Below are 21,037 nucleotides of genomic sequence, written 5' to 3' on the forward strand. Positions count from 1 at the left end.
GGATAGGGGAATCTTTTCCTCAAAATTCCTAACTCTCTTTGCACACATAAAATGGTAAAGAACTCACTACTTTTGAAGTAGACTAGACACCTTTTAGGTGTTCTTCTATGTACAAATAGCCAGTTTTTTCTAGATATAGATGCTATAAGAAAAATTGTGATAGAGCACCAGCCCTGGAGTCAGGAGGGCCCGAGTTCAAATCTGGCCTCAGACACTTAACACAAAAACTAGCCGTGTGACCTTGGGCAAGTCACTTAACCCTAATTGCCCTCCAAAAAGCAAAAAAAAAAAAAGAAAAATTGTGGGAGTTGAATAAGATTTCACCATAAAAGATAATTATATAATTAGCTATTCCTGAAAAAGGATTTTATATACCCAAATATGTGAAGAATAGGGTATATTTATACAAATATAAATAACACAAAAATAGTATGAAGCTATCTAAAAAACAAATCAATTAAATGAAGCAACTATTTAATTGATCTATAACTAGCTAATCACATAAAATATATATATATAGGTATGTATGTATGTCATAAAAAAATCTTTTTTGAGTTTTTGTAACTCCTGCCAATTTTCACCCCTATGAATCTCAAGCTTTCATCAATGTTGTGAAATTCAGGAGGGTTTCTTTTGGGAGCTTTAGATGTTTGAGGCTATCTTTTAAGGAAACAAGAACATCTGATAGTTTTTTTGAAGATCTGATCCATAGATATCTGTTTTGTTGCCTTCTTGCTCTCATTAAAAACCTCCCTGTAGCAAACAGACATGAGAGATCCAGTCATGGAACCTTTTATTGGCTTGAAACATGAAGGCTTTTCTACTTTCTTAGGTTGCTAAACAGCCCTCACTACTTTCCCTGCACCTTGATGTTGTGCAAGGCATCTATCTCTGCCTTTAAAATGCATACACCAACTCTTATGTGCATTGGATTTTCCATCCTTTGATTCTTCCCTACATTGCTACCTAACAAAATAACAAAGCCTCAAAGTTTTGGCTTGAACAATCTCTAAAACAAAGATATAAGACAGTGTTGGATCTTGGATCCACAGAGTAAAAGATGTTTCTATGTCAGTTGTAAGTCTTTCACTTTATTTATTATTGAGGATTGCAACCTTAATCGCCATTTTCCTTTTTCTCATAGACTTTAAATGACTCAATAAGGAACTTTTTTAAACTAACATTCCAAAATGTATATATCTAAATGAGGATTGTTGTCTTCAAAGCAATCAGTTAGCAAGACTCTATCATTATTCCAAGGATGCTCCTTAGAGCTGCTATCTCCTCACCCAGCTCTCTTCTGATCTTTCAAAGATCACAAAGTCATTCCAGACATATGTCAGCATGGGTGGGGGAGGTAGCTACCTCTCTCCCTACCTGAAGGTCTTGCCTTGATTACCACTAGGAAAGAGATTTATTTAGCTAGTTAGAAACATTTAATATGCATACTCAGTCTGGCTTAGCAACCAATTAAATGACTTTGCCTCACCACACAGTAAGCAGACAGGAAACATATGCTCTCATTCAGGGAGGTCCCTCTATTGTACGTTATCATGTACTTCCAGAAGTAGGTTCTCCAGGCCCCACTTATAGAGAGGCCCCTGTGCATACTCTCAGAACTAGGCTTTGATTGGCCAGTTACCCCACCCCCTCACACACACAAGTAAGAAGCAGAACCAATGTATGGAAGTTATTTGGTAGCAGATGAGACTTGGAATGTCATGCAACTTTTGATGCATCATTTCCCACTTTTTGGAGGGTCCTGGTATAATTTGGATCACCAGCTATAAGTGGGGTTGTAAAAGGAATTAATGTACTGGGTAGGAGTTTGAGATACAAGGTGGTTTATGTCCATCCTAAATAAACAAAATTCTACAGATAAGAGTCATCAGATGGTCTCCATCTCCACTGAAATCAGAACAAGAGGAAATGGGCATAAGTTGCTGCTCCTAGAATATTAGATAGATCAAAGAAGAATTCATGGGAGGGAAAACTCTTAATTATGAAAACATGTTATTCAGAAAGCTATAAACCGTCTCTGGAGTTCTTGAAAAACGAGAGACCTTTTCATTTGGGACTCCTTTCTGGATGCTGACAGATCAGATGGATGCCTAATCAAGGGAAATAAACATGATAATCTTTCTAATCATGTAATTCTACAGTTCTATGAATGAATGTACTACATTAGATTTAGGGAGTTATCTATAGATATGTTATTCTTTTATCAAATACCTTAGAATTGTGAATGCAGTGTTCAGGGAGGACTAGCACCTCTGGCATGAGGGCTTGCCAAACCCTTTTCAGGTTTGTTCGTCCACCTTTGGTGTCCACCTGTCTCCTAACTCTCACCTGTGACTCCAAGAAGCTGTAGCATGCAGTGCAGCCACAGCCTGTTAAAACCATCTTGGCAGATAGGCTAAACCAAGTTGAAGGTAACCGAGAGACCTCTAACCTGTCAGTGAGTCAAGGGGATGTCTACCCCAAGCATGTGAAGACCTTCCCCCAGGCAGAATGGGCAGATGAGAACAATTTGTTCCATCAACCATAAAGATGGCTAAAGCAGGTACTATGGAGCGCTTAGAGTTTGGTCAGATATCAAAGATGCCAGGGTCATCCACGGAATCCCAGACCATCACCAGTCATCCCTACTTTTATCTTTCCACTGGAAGAGAGAGTGAGGCTGAAAACTTTGCCCAACGCTGCCTCACTTAAATCTAATCCACACACAAATCAAGACATCACATCATTTTGTCATTGGTCCTCTTCAAAAACAAAGGACAAACAACAATGACAATAATCACTTTAGAACTAAGGCGGTATTTTTTTTTTTTTTTATGTTCTCTGGGCTGGAATCATTGAGTTACTTTGAGAAAGTCACCAATTTTCAACTGACTTGTATAGTCTTTTTCTTCTCTCTTTCTTTTTCTTGTATGGTTTTGTTTACTCTTTCCTATTGCTCATCCCATCGGTTACAATCCTTCTTTACAACCTGACTAATGTCTAATGTGAAAGTATTTGCAGATCCTATACTTGATTGCATGCTGCCATGGTGGGGGCGGGGGGTGGGGGGGAGGGAAGGAAGGGGGAGAAAATTTGAAACTGAAGGGATTATGGAACTGAATCTTGTAAACTAAAAGTAAACAAATAAACAAAGAAAAAAATTGAGTCCTTCCTTTTCATATTCAACAGTGATAAAGGTTTCAGAGTATATCATCATTAAATTTCATCATCACAGAAAAAGGATTTTTGAGCCTCACATCAAATAAGTGCTTTAGCACTTCCCTTCCCTTCCCTTCCCTTCCCTTCCCTTCCCTTCCCTTCCCTTCCCTTCCCTTCCCTTCCCAGAAATAAAGGTGAATGAAGGGCCAAATTAGAAGAAGAAATGCTTGTTTGTCAGGGCAAGAAAGAAACCTAGCAAAGCTCCAGAAAGAAAATGAGCTATCCTCAAAATACTGTTACCTACTGGGCAAAAATGAAAGAAAAAGTCCAAACAAACAAAATTTTCTCACTCTCCTCAAGGAAAACACATACATATGCATAACTAAATTAAGAGAAAAAAATTGGGGTGATATTATCATAGTGTTCCATTCCCCTTAAGATGTCATAGCAAAAGATATTTAATATATAAAGAATAAAAACTGTATTTTTACATTATTATAATTAAATGGTAAAACATCAATAATACTTTGATCACGAATCTCAAATTCATCATTAGAAATGTTAATGAGTTGCTCAAAACCAAGGTATATTTTAAATTTTCAGGAAATGTGTATTTCTATTTTATATATTTATATGCAATTTATATACTCAACAACTTACAATCATAAGTATAATTTATAATGATAATTTCACATTTACATATATTATAATCTTTATTAATTCATTATAATTATTATGTATTACAATTATGTTAATACTTAATGGACTGTATCACATTAAGATATAATTATAGTTGTTATAATTTTATATTTACAAAAATGTATATATGTTGCAATGGCTGTATTTATAAAAATCTTGAGGATTGCAAAGTGCTTTTTTGATCACATACAAATGCCTCTGCTTGGTATTTAAAGTCCTACATAGCCTGACTCCATCCTACCTTTCCAACCAAATCCCCTTCACAAATCTACAGTCCACTCAAAGGGGCCTACCTGCTGTTCCTCACACATGACACTTCATCTTACATGTCCATGCTTTTGTACAAGCTGTCACCTGTACCTGGAAATGATGGGAATGCACTTCCTTCTCACCTTATCTCTTATAATGCTGAGTTTCCTTCAAAGTTCAGTTCAGGCAACATTTTGTACATGAGACCTTTCCTTACACCATCCAGCTGTTACTTCCCTTTTTCCAATTACCTTTTATTTTTCATGCATCATGCATTGTTCAGTTGTTTCAGTCATGTCTGACTTTTTGTGACCCCATTTGGGGGTTTTTTGGCAAAGACACTGGAGTGTTTTACTATTTCCTTCTAAAGTTCATGTGGTAGATGAGGAAATTGAGGCAAACATGACTTTCCCAGGCTCATAAAGCTAGTAAGTACCTGAGGTCAAATTCGAACTCGTCTCCCTAACCCCAGACTCAGCAATCTATCTGCTATGCCAGTTCAATATGCATACATATAGTTCTACTTGATAGAATATAAGCTCCTTGAGGGTCCAGATTTTCATTTTTGTCTTTGTGTCCCCAGTGTCTAGAACAAAGTGGGAAGATAATAAATGCTCACTAATTATATTATTTGAATTTCATAACAATTCTGTGAGGAAAGTATGACAATGCATTATCCCTACCCCCATTTTAGAGAGGATGAAACTAGGTCTCAGAGTGGTTAAGGGAGTTGGCCATGATCATAAAGCTAATAATGTCAGAGATAGAATTTGCCCTTAAATCCTCCTGACTCAAAGTCCTGCTCAGCTTTCATTATACTACACTGCTTCTTATCATAAAAGCAGCATTTGTACTTCTAGTAACAACTTGAAAATAAAAACTATTTTCAACTCAAAATACTTTGAAAAATGTATACCTCTTGCGTGCTATATTAGGACACCTAGGCAGCACATCAGATAGAGCTCTGGACCTGATGTCAGGAAGAACTGAGTTCAAAGCCAGCATTAGACATTTACTAGCTGTGTGACCCTGGGCAAATCACTTAACCCTGTTTGCCTCAGTTATCTCATCTGTAAAATGAGCTGGAGAAGGAAATGGCAAACCACTCCAGTACCTTTGCCAAGAAAATTGCAAATGGGGTCCCAAAGAGTCAGAAATGACTGAACAACAAGAGTCTATATTGCTAAAAAAAGAAAAAAAAAGAAAGACAAATTTTTCAAAATATGGTGTCTTATGTCAGTTTTCTTAATTCTAATCTATCTCCTGTTGCAGTAACTAAGTTCTTCAAAGATCTAAATTAAGTTCAGGAGACATCAGGAACTGACATATTAGGGACCAAGAATCCTTGAACAAATTTACAGGAAGATGTTTTCAGAGAACATTATATAACAGGCTAAAAACTTACAAAAATCCTTTTGGAACAAGAACCACTTCACACAACAATAATAAAGGCCAACAATAAGTTTGCACCATTAGATTTGTTGAATGTAACTGAAATGGATTTACCTACAGAAAGAGCCTATGAAATGGCTAATATCATGGAGTGAAAGCTAGGTGGTGTGGTGGATAGAGCACTGACCATGGTGTCAAGACCCAAGTTCAAATCTTCCTCAGATATTTATTAGATGTATGACCATGGGCAAGTCACTTATCCTCTAATAGCATCTACCTCACAGGGTTTGCTGTGAGGATCAAATGATATAATGTATATAAAGTACTTTGTAAACTTTAACATGTTAACTATTATTATTATCATTAGTGGAATCAATAAGCTCTCAATGGTCAATATCCACATGAACTCAATCAAAAATACATCAACAAAAAAGTGCTGAATAACTAGGCCATGCAAATTTGTTTATAGGACTAGAAGATTTTATGATAGTGATTTAAGATCATGATCATGTTATTATCATCAGAAATTATAGAACATATTGATCAACGGTTATGGAAAAAAGGTAGAAATTATACAATATATCACTGCAGGTGTTTAAAATTTAGCACCTATCAAATACCTAGTAAGAAACAAATCGATGGTTAGCATTATACACTAGAAACTTATCATTCAGTAAGTTGGAAGACTTACTCTCCCAACCTCCACTGGCACAGGCCAAGTGGGTACCCAGAGGGTGGTTACTACTATATTCTCACAGGGCTCTAGGGATAGCCCTGAGATATAGAATTGGGTCATTCCAATGCTATATCTCATGAGTGCTGCAGATTTCCCAGCTCCCCAACTCCCCACAATGATTATTGGTTCATTTTATTTAGTTAGTCAGATTCAATTAGCTTTTAAAAAGTGGCACTTAATAAGGTGGCACAATAAGAACAATTGATACAAAATATTCTCCCCAAAAGTGTGTGACCCACTCTCCCACAGTATATAGAGTCTAGAAAGAGGTGGGCTCAAGTTTAGACAACACATGGAGCAAAAGGGTAGCTTGCTGATCTTGATTGTTGAAAATCCTCTTCTCCTGTCTATGGTGTGCTCAAGATGGGCCCCTTTGGCATGATACAGCTCTTTTGCTATAAACTCCTTGTGATGCCACAAATCCGGCTTCTCACATCACACTGTCTGTTCTTGACTGCTGCCGCTGACACTTCCTCTGGTCACTGCTATCCTGGAGAATGAGAGTTAGATGGATGTAAATGGGAAGTCTCAAATCCTCTGAACCTTTCAAATCTCATAAGGTTCTCCCCAGCCAAGGAGTGGGGAGATGGAGATCAAGGTTCTGGCCAAAGATGAGGTGCTTGTCTTCTCAAGGGTTTTGCTGCAATGCTCTCTCTTTTCTTGTTCAAATATCTCTCCCACATCAGAAGTTCAAATAACTATTGTTATAACCTAGTATTTATATTTTATGTGACCCAAAGGACATGACCAAGTTTCTTCAACCTATCCAGACATTGTTTCTATCAACATCATACCAATTTGTCCAAGTACTTTTCATGCTGAATCTAAATATTGATTGATTGATTGATTGAGACATGTTCTTGCCTGATGAGTGTATCTGGACATCTTATTGTATCACTTACTTTGAATGGGGTGGTGTATTAGATCGATTGATTTAATTGAGCCCCACTCTTACAGGGACTTCAAAATATCCATGAGAATAAAATTGTATTAAAACCACAGCACTATCATATAAAAGCTGTTGCCCACAACTGGTCATAGATAACATTGCTCCATAAAAATTTAAGAACATTTTTAATAGATGTTAGCATTCCAAGTACTCATAATCTTCAAGCTGCTTGGAATGAAAAGCTTTCATAATATAAAGACCAATCAGAAGAAATCAAAACCATCTGGGAACAAGATGAAGTACATATCATCCCCATCATCCTGTCTGCTATTCCAGCTCTCCAGAGGATGCTTTCAGTGAGCCTACAAAAGATGAATTTATAGCTTTATTCAATTGGAAAAAAAAGTCATTTTATCTACCTGTGCAACAATCCACAGAACACTTAAGCATAAATAAAAATAACAGCAGAATAATAATCTGTCTGAGGACTATTTTCTATCTGAACACCATCACACTAGATGAAAATGAAGAAAAAGCAACAATAATAGTGGTAAACATAGATTTATGTGGCAAAAATTTCTTTTACATGTAACCCTCACAACAACCCAGTGGAAATAAGGCATGAATAATTATTGTCTCTATTTTACAGGTGAGGAAATTGATCCTCTGAGATGCTAAGTGACTTGCCCATCATAATCTAATTTCAAGTCTAATCTTTTTTCTATTATACCACATGATCAGAAAGTTATTTTCATAAATTATCTCTTTAATTTATTTATGAAGGGTTGCGCATAAATGTTCAACCACCTATGCAACTATCCCTTTTTTGATGAGTAGTATTTAGAACAATGTTTTCCTGGGATTTTTTTAATAATTGTTTCCCAAATGTCTACCCTGTTTTATCTCTGTTTACTATTTACTGTACACCGATAATATACTTTATACTACTCCAATAAAATACTTTATTTCATCTTTAAATAATTTTAATTAAGGTCAATACTTCTCAAAGTAGCTTACAATTAACTACTTCAGATTCAACTTTCTAATGAAGAAATATTTCCAATATACATTAATAGGTTTGTCCTGAAGGTTCTCCATGTGCTCCCATTTCCTGAATGGGATTAATAGTGTATTCTTTTTTTGTGTGTCTTATTTTCCATCCCACAAATTGCTTTGGTTATTATTGTCACATGCAGTTTCTAGTCAGTAAGAATGTGATGTTTAGGGTCTTTAATGCTGTTAGCACAAATGGTAAAAAAAAAACTTCTGGCACATTGTGGGTGAAATGGTTTGGGGGGGAAGGGGGTTGGTTGCTTCATTTTGTGGGTTGGCCTGAGATTCTAACCATCATTTGAAAAACTTTTCCATGGGAAAATGTGGCCTTTCAAATAATCTACTTAAAAAGGAACTGGAGGCATGTGAAAACTAGCGGGAGTCTATGTTTTCTACCATCTTGGGTGAAGTAGGAGCAGAGAAAGTGCTGAGCTGCAATCTCAAAATGGGAAAGGGGCATCAGAGATACAGTCCCACACGTGCCTGGAAAGCAATCACCGCTATAATATACAGGGGTCATTTAACTCTGCTTGAGCACCTCTAAAGAGGGGAGACCTACTACATCATGAGGAGGCCCTTTCCACTTTTCATAAGATCTAAGAGCAAAAGCTGAAAGAGATGGAAGAAGCTAGCTTTGTTGTTTGTTGAGTCATTTCAGGCATGTCCAACTCTTCATGACCCCATATGGGTTTTTTTTTTAGCAGAGATATTGGAGTAGTTTGCCATTTCCTTCTTCAGTTCATCTAACAGAAGAAGAAACTGGGGGAAACAGAATTAAATGACTTATCCAGGGTCACACAGCTAGTAAGTGTCTGAGGCCAGATTTGAACTCAGGAAGATGAGTCTTCCCAAGAAGCTGTTGCAAGAAGCTATCTAGTACTTTATAATGAAATGAAGACCCAGAATGGTCAGAGAGATTGTGACTTGCTCAAGGTCACACAGATAGTATCAGAGTAGAATTTGAACCCTGGTCCATTGAAGATAGTATCAGAGGTAGAATTTGAACCCTGGTCCATTGATTCTAGACTAACCGTTCTTTCCACCATTATTGATTATTGGGATGTTTTTTCCTTATTGAAAGTCTAAATTTGACTGTGCTCCTACCCATTGTTCTTAGGATGCTACAGTGGGTAAGCATTTATACTGTGCTTAAAGGTTTGCAAAGTGCTTTACAAATATTATTGCATCCTTACAACAACCCAGGGAGGTAAGGGCTATTACCATCCTCATTTTACAATAAGGAAGCAGGCAGAGGTTAAGTGACTTGCCCAGGGCCACAGAGTTCCTGTCTGAGTCCACATTTAAACTCAGGTTTTTCTGGCTCCAAGTCTCATGCCCCATCTACTATGCCACCCAGCTGCCAGAAAAGTGGTTTAAGGAACAGGGTGCATTTCTCCGATTGCAAAAATCCTGTGTAGTTCCAAGGCATGAAACAAGAAAAGTTTTATTCTACTTTCCTCATAATCAGATCTCCTTAATCAAGAGATTGGTTTCCTGAGCTATTTTTTTAAAAGGGAATAAATAATCCTATGGATAAACTCCAGTTAGAAATAAGAAAAAAAATCTAACTCCGTCCCCATCTGATGATGTGTTTTAGGTCAATTGCAAAAATAAAAAAAAAGAATCAAAATGACATGAAAATAAAAATCATACAAGATAGCAACAGCTACAGAGGGAATTTAGAGAGACAGACAAAGGGAATGGCAGTTATGGGAGTCTAGCCAGCATGACCTACACTATAAATAAACACCCTTCAAGGATCAATCAGAGTCCCACCCAGTATAGCCCATTAGATTGGGACACTGAGAGAAACAGTGGGAAGGCAGAATTGGAAGTTGCTGCCTGCAAATGAGAGGCAGAGACATGGGGAAGCAGTCCTGGTCCCCAAGTAACTCTGATATGCAGGGACTTTCAGGAGACTTTGAATGAGAAAATCAGATGGTGGAGGGTGAGTCCAGCATAGTACATTTGCCTGTGTCAGCACTGGGGACACTTCCTAGCTCCCAATGTGAGTGACTGATGAGGAGCAGCTTGGTCTCAGAATGTGAATTATGTCCAGGAATTCTTGCATTGGGGATACGCTATAAATGACTTAAATGCTGGCTAGCCCCACAGTTGCCATAGGTACAGTGGTTATGTTAATACATATTTGTCTTTATTACTTTTCCTTTACTTCTCCAGTCATGAGGAAAGAGCTATATCTAGTCAAACCATGATTATGTGATCATCACCATTATGTTTACATAATTCAGGTCCGTTGAAACAAAGCACAAAGAGTAGAGGGCTGTTTCCTTCCCAAGAATTTAATTGAATGAATCCAAATTGATAACATCCTCTTAACTAATGAGACAAGTCTCTGCCACCCACATTTGCAGAAGAGCTAGGGGATAGAGGTAAGAACTCTAAAAATCTTAGAATCCCCTATGTTGGGTAGAACAAATAACTACATTGGTAAATGTAAGATAATCTCCCCAAAGTGCCATGAGCAGGCTGGCCCTTATCATTGAAATGGGTCAAGGAACTTAGTAGTAGATCAACTAAGTGGTTTGTGTATATGTATATATATATATATATGCAATACACATGTATATACATACACGTAGATATATACATATCTGTAGATGTATATTGTATTTTAGTACATATTATGATTATATGTACATGTACACATAACATACATATATGTGCATATATACACATGTGTATAGCATACTATATATACATATATTTCCTTTAAAAGATATTTTACAAGTCTAATTTGGCACAATAACCAATTAAGTAGGTATTCAGATTAGAATTCATGGTTGGTATATGGTTGGGCTAAATGACCATGAGGTTCCTTCTAAGTTTTCACTTAGAATCTGATTTTTTGATTCATGTAGTGTTATTCCTGTTTGACTTATCAAAGGCCAAAAAGTTTATAAAATTTGGAGATAAAAATTGAAATTGTCTGAAAATTTAGGAATTTGGAAAGTTTATCATGTGTACATTCTCCAAAATCTGCTTAGTAAGTAAAATTTCATGATGCTAGTGCAAAGACATAGGACTGCAAGGTCTCCAAGGCCTCTAGACTTTTTGTTCCTCAGTTTCCATGGTCTCTTTATAAGGCATTTAAGTCTCCTTCCATTTCCATATCTATGACCCTCTGAACTGTATATACAAGTTTGACTTCCCTAATAAAATTCTGATAGTCTTTCTAATGTCCTTCAAATCTCATAAAAAAAGTTTGAACAGTGTAGCAAGTTTACAAATCACCACTGTAAGTACAGCAAATTCTCTCTGATATGACTCTCCTTTTCCCTATGTAGCTGGGCAAGTTACAAGTCCCTTTCAGGATTCTAGGATACACTAAGGGTTTTGTGGTATCCCTACTACCATTGGCTTGAGCCCCCATTGGCTATGTAGGTGCTCATAGATAGTACCTCAGCTCCATTTAACAAATTAATATCACTTTTTTTTTTCAATTAGTCTTTGTAAAGGAAAATTTGCTTTGGAGATACAGCAATAACAAAAGTACATACGCTTCCTTGTATTACCTCAAGGGCATACTGTCCTCATCTCTCCATGATTTGGGGGGAAAGTGACCAGTTTCCATATAGCATTGTTCCTGTCAAGTTCACATCAAAATATGGCATCACCAGAGTCCTTGTCTCAGCTACCACTAAGCTAGGTTGTGAAGTTACTCCCTTGGTCCTTGGGGCATCAAAGTGGAGATGGCTGCATAACTCATTCTCCTTTCACCTAAAATGGGAAAAACAAACTCCAAGGTCAACCAAGAACTCAAGCTTATATTCACAAGGCCACATGGCCTCAGAAGAAGTCCTGAGGCCTCTTTCCTTACAGCATCATCCTTCACTGACTGCTATGAGTGAAGGAATCAAAAACATCCACTGAGATGGAGTTGCCAAATGAAATATCAAAGATATCAAACCAGGACTGACTCAGGACTTTTTGAATGTCTCCACAGCCAATCAAAGAGCTTCATATTCACTTCAGGGCTCTCCAACCAGAGCCAGTTACAGAATATCTACACATACTCCACTGTCTCTCCAATGTACTTCATTATGCATTATCATGACTCCACCTGAAGCAAGCTCTTCAGCCTCTCCCACGTGAGAAAATTGCGTCAGCAGACATTGATGTACCCTAGATATGTGCCAGTCTCCAATTACACAAGTATTTTGTCATAGAATCCATAAAACATCCTTAGTAAAGAGAAAAGAGGACCACACATTATTCACAAGTTGATAGTGAATTTAATGAGCAGCAAAACTCAATACCAAAACAACTTGTACAACTTGAACCAATAACTCATTGTCATCATAATTCATATAACCTCTAACATGTTATAGTAAAGAAGTGGCAGAAGTATATTTCAAATTTTGAAGAGAAATTAGCATAGAAAGTGGGGGCAAAGCAACCAAAGTACAACTTACTGAAAAGAGAAAGAGAAGTTAATTGTATAAGACACAGAGATTTAAAACAATTAGTTTGAGACAGTAGCTCAATTTCTTAAAAGGGGAGAACTTTTTATATGTTGCATATAAGTTGTTCCTGTCACCATGCTATCCAACAGAATTTAGCTCATCGAAGGTACTTTGGGGCAAGTTTTTCTCCCAAGTCTTCTTTATTGCAATGCACCAACTAAAAAGAACAATGAGACCAGCAACATCCCAACAATGGGTCTGTTCAGTTGGCTTGGAATGTGGTACTAATGAGGCCAGTCATAAACTCAATCCTTGCATATGTAAGACAGACTTTTAATGTCACTCAATTTTGTGCCAAAAAATTATAGCTCTAAATTTTGCCATCATCTTGCAAATGTTTGTCATTGCTTGCAAGGGGCATTAAGCCACTGAGGGCACGTGGATTAGCAATCAAAACCATCATCATACATGAAAAGTAACTCCAAGAATACACTGATTGTGAATGTGTCACATTATGTCCACAAGGAAAGGCTGGCTTGATTTTTAAGTTACTTTGAAAATGAATTCTTACATTACAGACAATACTGGGCTTCTCACTATGTCTTGAATGACTTTTTTCTCCCCTCTTTTTTGGGGTAGAAGCAATGAACTGGAAACAAAGTAGGTGTCCATTTATTCAGGAATGTTACTGCACCGTAACAAAACAATGAAGAATACAGAGAAGTATGGGAAGATTTGTATGAATCAATTGCAAAATGAAGCAAGCAGAACCAGGAAAACAATATACACAATGACTACAAAAGTGTAAATGGAAACAATAACAACAAAACTTGCCTCTTTTTAATTATTTTGCTCAAACATAGTCTTGATAATGAGAGAGAAAATGTACCTTCTTCCCTTTTATACAGAGATGGAGAACCATGGTTAGGTTTTCTGGGTTTTTTTTTTTCCTCTCTTTGAAAGATTTTTTTCTTACAAAGGATAACTCTCCAAGGAAGAGAGGAGTGATGGATTTGCAAATGAAGTCAATGTAAAACAAAGTATATTAGTGATTTTAAAAAAAGAAAATATATTTTTGGTTTAAAGTTATGCAAATTTGGAACATTACCTTGCTAAAAACTACATCTTCTAAAATGTATTACATAACAAAAGGTGTACCTAGTAAAGAAAAAAAAAGTCAGAGTATTTAGAGACAGGTGACCTGAAACTGAATTCCAGTACGACATTAGGCACATCACCTGACCTGTCTGGACCTCAGTTTCCTCATTTGTAAAAGAGAAGATTTAGCTAGATCTCTTTCATTTCTAGATTCTACAAAGAAATAAGCTAGTCTATGAGGGAGGAAAGATAGTCATTCAATAAACACTGATTCAGCACTCACTATGTGTCAAGCACTGTGGTAAACCTGGAGATGCTAGGAAAGGCAGGAGATAGTTCTTGCTCTCAAAGAGGAAAGAATCAAATTCTACTTTTCCCTTTCAGTTTTGCAAAAATATCACTAATGTATTTTCTTAAGTTGGATTTTTTTCTTTTGCAAACCAAAATAATTCCCTTCCCATCATGATTTGAGAGAGAAAGGGAGAGAATGAGAGAGAAAGGGAGAGAGAGAAAGAGGGGGAGGGAGAGAGTGAGAGAGGGAGGGAGAAAGAGAGAGAGAGAGAGAGAGAGAGAGAGAGAGAGAGAGAGAGAGAGACTCAGACAAGTCACCTTTCTTGATCTCCAATTTCTCACTGGTAAAATAAGAGAGTTGAACTAGATGACCCAACAGGTCCCTTCCAGCTTTCAATCTATGACCCTATGATCTTGAAACCACAATTTGTTGTTGCCTGGTACTGTGTTACAAAAGAAAACATGGCCATATAAAAGTTAAATTCTCTATAATACCACATTATCTTACTTCATATCTGACCACAGAGAAGTCAAATTAGGCCATCATGAGTTTTTGTGCATAGATTGTAAGAAATAAACAAAAGGAAAAAGAAATATAATGTGAAAGCATTTTAGATACTCATTCAAGATTGGCATTGGAGAATTGAACTAAAGCAGAGTATTGAGTTTAATTTTTCATTTATTAAAAGTCTCTGATTTTAAAATTCTAGGTGCAATTTAAGAGAACTGTCTGTCATCTTGGTGGTGCAGTGAATAAAAAGACCAGACCTCAGAAAATCTGTGTTCAAATCCTGCTTCAGACACTTTTTAGCTGTGTCCTGGGCAAGTCAATTAACCTCTACCTGCTTCAGTTTCCTCATCTATAAAATGGGAATAATTAGAGCACCTACTACTCAGAGAAGTTATAAGGATAAAATGAGATATTTGAGAAGTGCTTTGCAAACTTTAAAGCACTAAATAAATTGCATTTAAATAAATAAAATTTTAAAATAAAGGGCAGCTAGGTGACTCAGACATTCACTAGCTGTGTGACCCTGGGCAAGTCACTTAATCCCATTTGCTTAACTTTCCTCATCAGTAAAATGAGCTTGAGAAAGTAATGGCAAACAACTCCAGTACCTTTGCCAGGAGTCCGACATGACTCAACAGCAACATTATTTTTTACCAATGAGTAGCTGTAAAATCACTCCAGAAAGACAAATGAAAACATGTCCTTGGACCATCATTGCATGTGAAAGTACTCTGCCTTTACATATCATGTGAAAATCTTAAAATATTTAACAAGTATTAATGAATTAAGCTTAATAACACTGAGCATAAGGAGGCGTTGTTAGATCTAATTTACAAAATCAGAAACTAAGGCAAAGACAAGCTTGAGTCCAAGCCAAGGGTCACCCAGTGAGTTGATGGCAGATCTGAGAACAGAATTCAAGAGACTGTTGTCTGCTGATTTAATTACTTGTTCAGACAGCCTCGGTTTAATTTGGAATGCCATTCTCTAATTGATAATGGGTTTCTTCCATTTTGACTTTCAAGAAGAGGATAATTTGCTTGAATTCTTAGAGACCTCTTTCCCATTCACTTGGGTTGCTATTGTTGCCATTCACCCAGCCCATCTGGCGATTTGGAGGCATTTTTCATAATTACTTGGCAGCTATATTAAATTGTTCTGAATGTCGGATACTCTAGTCTTTGTGGGAACGGTGATTTTTGTCAAAGATAAGCTTTTAAATGCTCATATTTGGCACTTATCGGGATCTTATCACACATAAAAGCTCTGGCTGTATTCTCTCTCCCTTCTCCCTAGGAAGCAGATAACAGGAACTTTGAAATGAGTCCTGTGCTGGTTACAATGGACTAACCTGATTAGAAATCTTGCAAACTCTAGTTCCTCTCTCGCTTGTTCGCTGTATTCCCCCACAGGCTGAATTATAGCTCTCCTACCAGTCCCACAGCGTTGAATGATGTCATGGGATCTGCAGTTCGCCTAGATGAAAGGGATAAAGCACAACCCGCTGGCACTAGGAAAAACTCCCAACACACAATCCACAACACAGCTTGGGAACTGAAAAAGCTACAGATCCAGCCACTCAACTCGGGGGAGCCAGGGAGGAATCCTCAGCATTCCCCCGGCCCAGAAACGAGGGGAGAAACCAAAGTGAGCAGCACTTAACAAAGCCATTAAGAACCAGAAGGCGGGGAGGTAACTACCTGCTGAAAAGAGAATTTTCTTTTTAACATATATTTAAAAAGAAAAAAAGCCAAAACAACTTAGCAGTGCCTTTGATGTAATGGCATCTGATCACTGATCAGATTACAGGCATTTGGTCTCCGTGCTCGTCTGCCTTTGATCTGCACGGTTAATTTTATTTTCCTGGATTTGGAGTTTCGTCCGGGCTTGTGCTGACACACATTTTTGGGGGAGGAAGGAGCATTTGGTACAGAAGTGGTGCCAGTGTGAAACTAAATTACTGAAAGGGCGGAGACTGGAGAGATTTCAGCACGTTGCAGGTACTACATTTTATATCTTGTTGCAGGCTTTTTATTAGCTGTATTTACTATCATTATTGTTATTAATTCGAGTGTGTGTGTGGATGTGTTAGGAGCAGATAAGTTTAACCCTCTCGAAACAAAATCTGCCTGTCGAATGCAACGCCACCCTTGTAACTATGAGTGTCAGAGGAAATGTAATAGTTGATTTATGCAGAGAGCATTGTTTGTAGTGGGATGTTTGCACAATTTGCTGTGAAAAATTTATTTGCAAGCAAGCAGAAAAGACAAGTTCAGCTAGCCAAAGTAAATGGCTGTGACTACTTGGGCACGCAGCAGAAGCACCAGAATACCTCACACAAATAGATGTAGTTTTAAATATGTAGATTAAGTTTATAGATTGAAGGATTTGGGCTCGTTTTAGTTTTTGTTTATAAATCACAATATTTGATTTTTTTTTTAAGGCAGGGAAAATTTACCTAAAGCAAATGACTTATTCCTTATATAAAAGAGCAAATTAAATCTCTTGAATAAACTGTGTATTTTGCTCAAGTGTGCTTTTGTATACACACACTCATATATACACACATCACATATAATATATGTGTTTAAGTGAATATTTATACATATATACATATAAACACTACAATTATCTATTCTACTGTAGTTTGCCAAGAATCTTTGAAAAACATTTAATTATTCAAGCTTTTGATGTGTAAAACTAAATATTTTTTTTCTTCTTAAAGTGAATTCAGGTTGCCCTATCCATACCCTGTATGGATATTATGTCCCCTTTTGAAAGATCAAGACCCATTCAAAAGAAGATTTCAAAAAATGTTTTATACTAATTACCAAATTGGCATTCAAATGCACAGTGATAGCTGCTGCCAGTTGTTTATGAAAGTTATCTGAATGTCAACACCCAGGACTTCACATAAAATATAAGTCTGAGTTTCACTCAAGTTCAGTTAAGGCTCACTATAGTAAATCTAAGCCATGCAAATGAACTGAATTTGAAAAGAGAAAGTTAATTATTAGCAAAACAAGACAGTCTCAAGTACCTTATCTGTTCACTAAGTACCAAAATATGTGAAATCTTTTCATTTTCTACATAATCACTAAAAGGCACTATGAAATAATGGAGAGACCAGTGTTTTTCCCCATTGATTCTTTAAAAAATGTCTCCCTCATCCCAGTCCTTGTTTTATTTGAGCAGAATATTCAGTTAACATAACAATACTCTATTTTGTGTTGAATAAAAAAAACAAGATAATGCTAAATGGTGATAGGGCCAGTTACCATTTACCCTGACATTCTGATGAAGTAAGTATGGCCTAATGAGGCCCAATTTCATCTATCATTAATTTCTCCAAACCAATTAATTTGCATTCCTTTGTAAAGCAGCTGCCTGATATTAGGAGGAGGGCAATTAGCACTGTAGGTTTGATTTTCCTACTTCGATAGTTGTCAGTGGAGGTTATTTAAGACCATGCCAAACTGACTGTGATTTAAAGGGCTGTCAGTAAGAATTTAATCTTCCAGTCTTAACTGTTGCTTTTACTGGTGCCAAAAGAGGTATTTAAATTTTTATTCTCCTAACAATGCAACAAATTATGACCATGACCTCCCAGAGCATCACTTTTTGTTTTCACATGGTTTATTTAATGTACTTCGGACTACACCAGGGTACGAAGAAAATTCAAAGAAAGGGCTATGAAGTAACAATTGAGAAAGAAACCTGAAGATATATTTTGCCCTGGCCCTCAGGATTGTCTGGGTCATTTTTTCCCCTTTTCAGTTTCACATAGTGATTTATTCTTTTGTTAATCTCATTATAACAAACTTGAGCTGTCTACACAGAACAAAATGAAAAAAAAAATAGTTGGCAAATATGTGGTTAATTCAGGCCAGAGGGCCAGAGAAGGCAATCCGGGTCTCCCCTTCCCCAATCCATTTTACCTGAATTAATTAAATTAAATAAATAACTGCTGACTTTGTATAGACACAGCCTTAGGCTGAGAAATTAAGCAAGTCACAATGTTTAAAAAAGAACAATTGGCTAGAGCTTTAATTATAGGTTTCCATGTCAATGAGCTAGCAATTCTCAGTTACAAAAGTACACCATGATTAATAACTACTCAAAGATTGCCCTGGCTGTGTGTTGTGGTGGTGGTGGTGAATGTACCAGAGAGCATAGTGAGTAGCTTAACTGTCTAACAACTGTTATAACAAGTGTATTGTGTAGCCGGCTGGAGAACAATGTTAATCTTTGAGATATAAAGATAGCAACTTCCCTTGGCCTGCATTTTCTGCTACTGAGACAACTATGTCAAGCACTTTTGTCTATCAACATGGTAACTCCAAATTACTTCTCAACTATCCCCCTTTTGCATCTCTACTACATGAATCGGTTTCTACATTCCTACCCGGGAGTATCAAATACACCAAGTTAGAAGGATTAGCAAGGCAAGCAAAAGTATGCCTTCTAAAAATATTATCATTATGGTGATTTATCACCACATTTAAAATAGTTTTTGTGAATTTTCTAAATGCCGCTAATGGGAAATTGTATTTAGCCAACTTTCTCTTTTAAGGAGAATTTGGAGTTTTCATAAATATTTCCAGTGAGCTCCCCAGACATTCTAACACTAGCTTAAAGTTTTGGCTGCATATGCTAAAACTCCCATCGATATTATTGTGAGACATTTGTGGACAAATCTCATTATCTGTTCCATATATGGAAGCACTTATAATTCTTAAAAATAACTTTCCACATTACTGAGAATGCTTTTTAGTAGCCTTTCCTCCTTTTTTCTTTCTTGAAAATGAAATGCCTAAGCAGAAAAAGCAAATATTCCAGATAAGGAATGTATTAAGGTACTTGCCAGTGCCAGTTAATGTAATGTGGGTACTTTGCTTATTAACTTTAATTTTTAAGACCTATACACAACATTATCTAGGTAAAACAGTCATCATCCACAACTGGTATTTGATTATTATGAAGGATCACATAGATTGACAATAAATTCTTTTATTTTTACTAAAGGTAATAAAAAATGGCAACAAGCTTATTTTCAAAAATTAACATGGTTCAGATCTCTTTTAATGATCACAGCTTATAACACTTTTGTGTATTATATTTTAATAACAGGTAATTATGGGTACTGTAATTCTGCTTGTTATCACACAATCCAGAGACAGTGTGGTACAGTGGACGGAGAGTTGGCCTCAAGGATGCAGGAAGACCAGTACAAAACTGCTTCTTGACAACCTCTCAGTGCCCTCCAGCATCTCTATAAATTGAAGAGCAGGTATAGGACACAAATAAGGTCTAACAAATATCACCAGTTATAGAGTTTAAACCTATTTGCCCTCTTTTTCAGGGTAGAACTATACCTTGGTCAGGCCACTTGGTTGGCCTGATTCATTCCCCTGTGAGTTGGGGAAAAAAGGTCCCCCAAGAGGAGATGAAGATGCCACAGGCATCCACAAAGATATAAAAACACAAAGTTCACACCTGGGGCATTCTGTTGGAGGAAGGGAAAGAAGTGATTTTGAAAGAATTCATTCAATCTAAAGTGAAACATGGAGAAACTGGTTTTATCAGAGTTGAAAGGAAGTTGGAACTTCCAGAGAGGACAATCTCTGTTCACATTCATAACACAGATTTCTGCTGCTACCTCATACTCCTTCCTTTAAATAGACAGAGATTAGAAAAAGAAAAGCAAGAGGGGAGAAGAATGAGGAAAAGGGAGGAAGCACAGGAAGCTTTTCTAACCTACAAACCAAAGATGATTCCAGCCTAACCTCTAACTTCTAACTCCTCTACCACAGAAAGAGTAGAACAAACTAAATCTGAATATCCTTTTTTTTTTTTTCATATAAAAGGTACATGAGTTTAACCATCCAGGAATGGGTGAGGCAGAGATTTTTTTTTTTAGAGGAGTAACTTCTCAGCAGCTAGGTACAATAGATAAAATGCTGGGCCTAAAGTCAGAAAGACTCATTTTCCTGAGTTCAAATATGGCCTCAGATACTTACTAGCTGTGTGACCCTGGACAAGTCACTTAACCCTGTTTGTCTCAGTTTCCTCTTCTGTAAAAATGAGGTGGAGAAGGAAATAGCAAGCCACTCCTGTATCTTAGCCAAGAAAACCTTAAATGGGGTCACAAAAGGTTGGACACAACTGAAATGACTGAACAACACTGTGCTCTAAATGATGACATATTTATTTGCATCATTTCCTTTAGCAGATATCATATAGGTAAAGTATAATGTCAAAGCAGCCTTCCTATTCTACATATGTTTTACGTGTACACATATATGTTTGCATGTGCATACATATGTGCACACGCACATGTGTATAGGTCTACTTGGCAATATGTCTGATCTCCAATGCATTGGATGCAGTCACAATATTTCTCCAATCTATCTTTCCAGGATTATTATATATTATTCCCTCTCATGCACTCTTTATTCCAGCCAAACTGTCCTAGCCACGAGTCCCTGACAACACTCCCTCTCCAGATTCTGCACACAGGCTGCGCCCCATGG

General features: G+C 36.9%; 1 protein-coding gene and 1 long non-coding RNA gene across 4 annotated transcripts in view; one reads left to right on the top strand and one right to left on the bottom strand.

The window, feature by feature from the left end:
- Window positions 1-3,853: 3,853 nt before the first annotated feature.
- LOC138155217 (uncharacterized) lies at window positions 3,854-15,987 on the bottom strand. The gene is made up of 2 exons (XR_011166779.1): window positions 15,856-15,987; window positions 3,854-6,725 (listed from the first exon to the last, which is right to left on the bottom strand). It is a non-coding gene; the product is annotated as an uncharacterized lncRNA (long non-coding RNA).
- TNFRSF19 (TNF receptor superfamily member 19) overlaps window positions 15,903-21,037 on the top strand; it is an 89,654-nt gene continuing 84,519 nt past the window's right edge. For all 3 annotated transcript variants that reach the window (XR_011166778.1, XM_069080298.1, XM_069080295.1), the window contains exon 1: window positions 15,903-16,504. The gene's annotated coding sequence lies outside the window, so the exon portion shown is untranslated. The remainder of the gene's footprint in view (window positions 16,505-21,037) is intronic.

This window comes from Petaurus breviceps, unplaced genomic scaffold (genome assembly GCF_028583685.1).
Source record: "Petaurus breviceps papuanus isolate PSGF00001 unplaced genomic scaffold, PetGlider_PUasm1.0 91133, whole genome shotgun sequence".
Classification (NCBI taxonomy): Eukaryota; Metazoa; Chordata; class Mammalia; order Diprotodontia; family Petauridae; genus Petaurus; species Petaurus breviceps.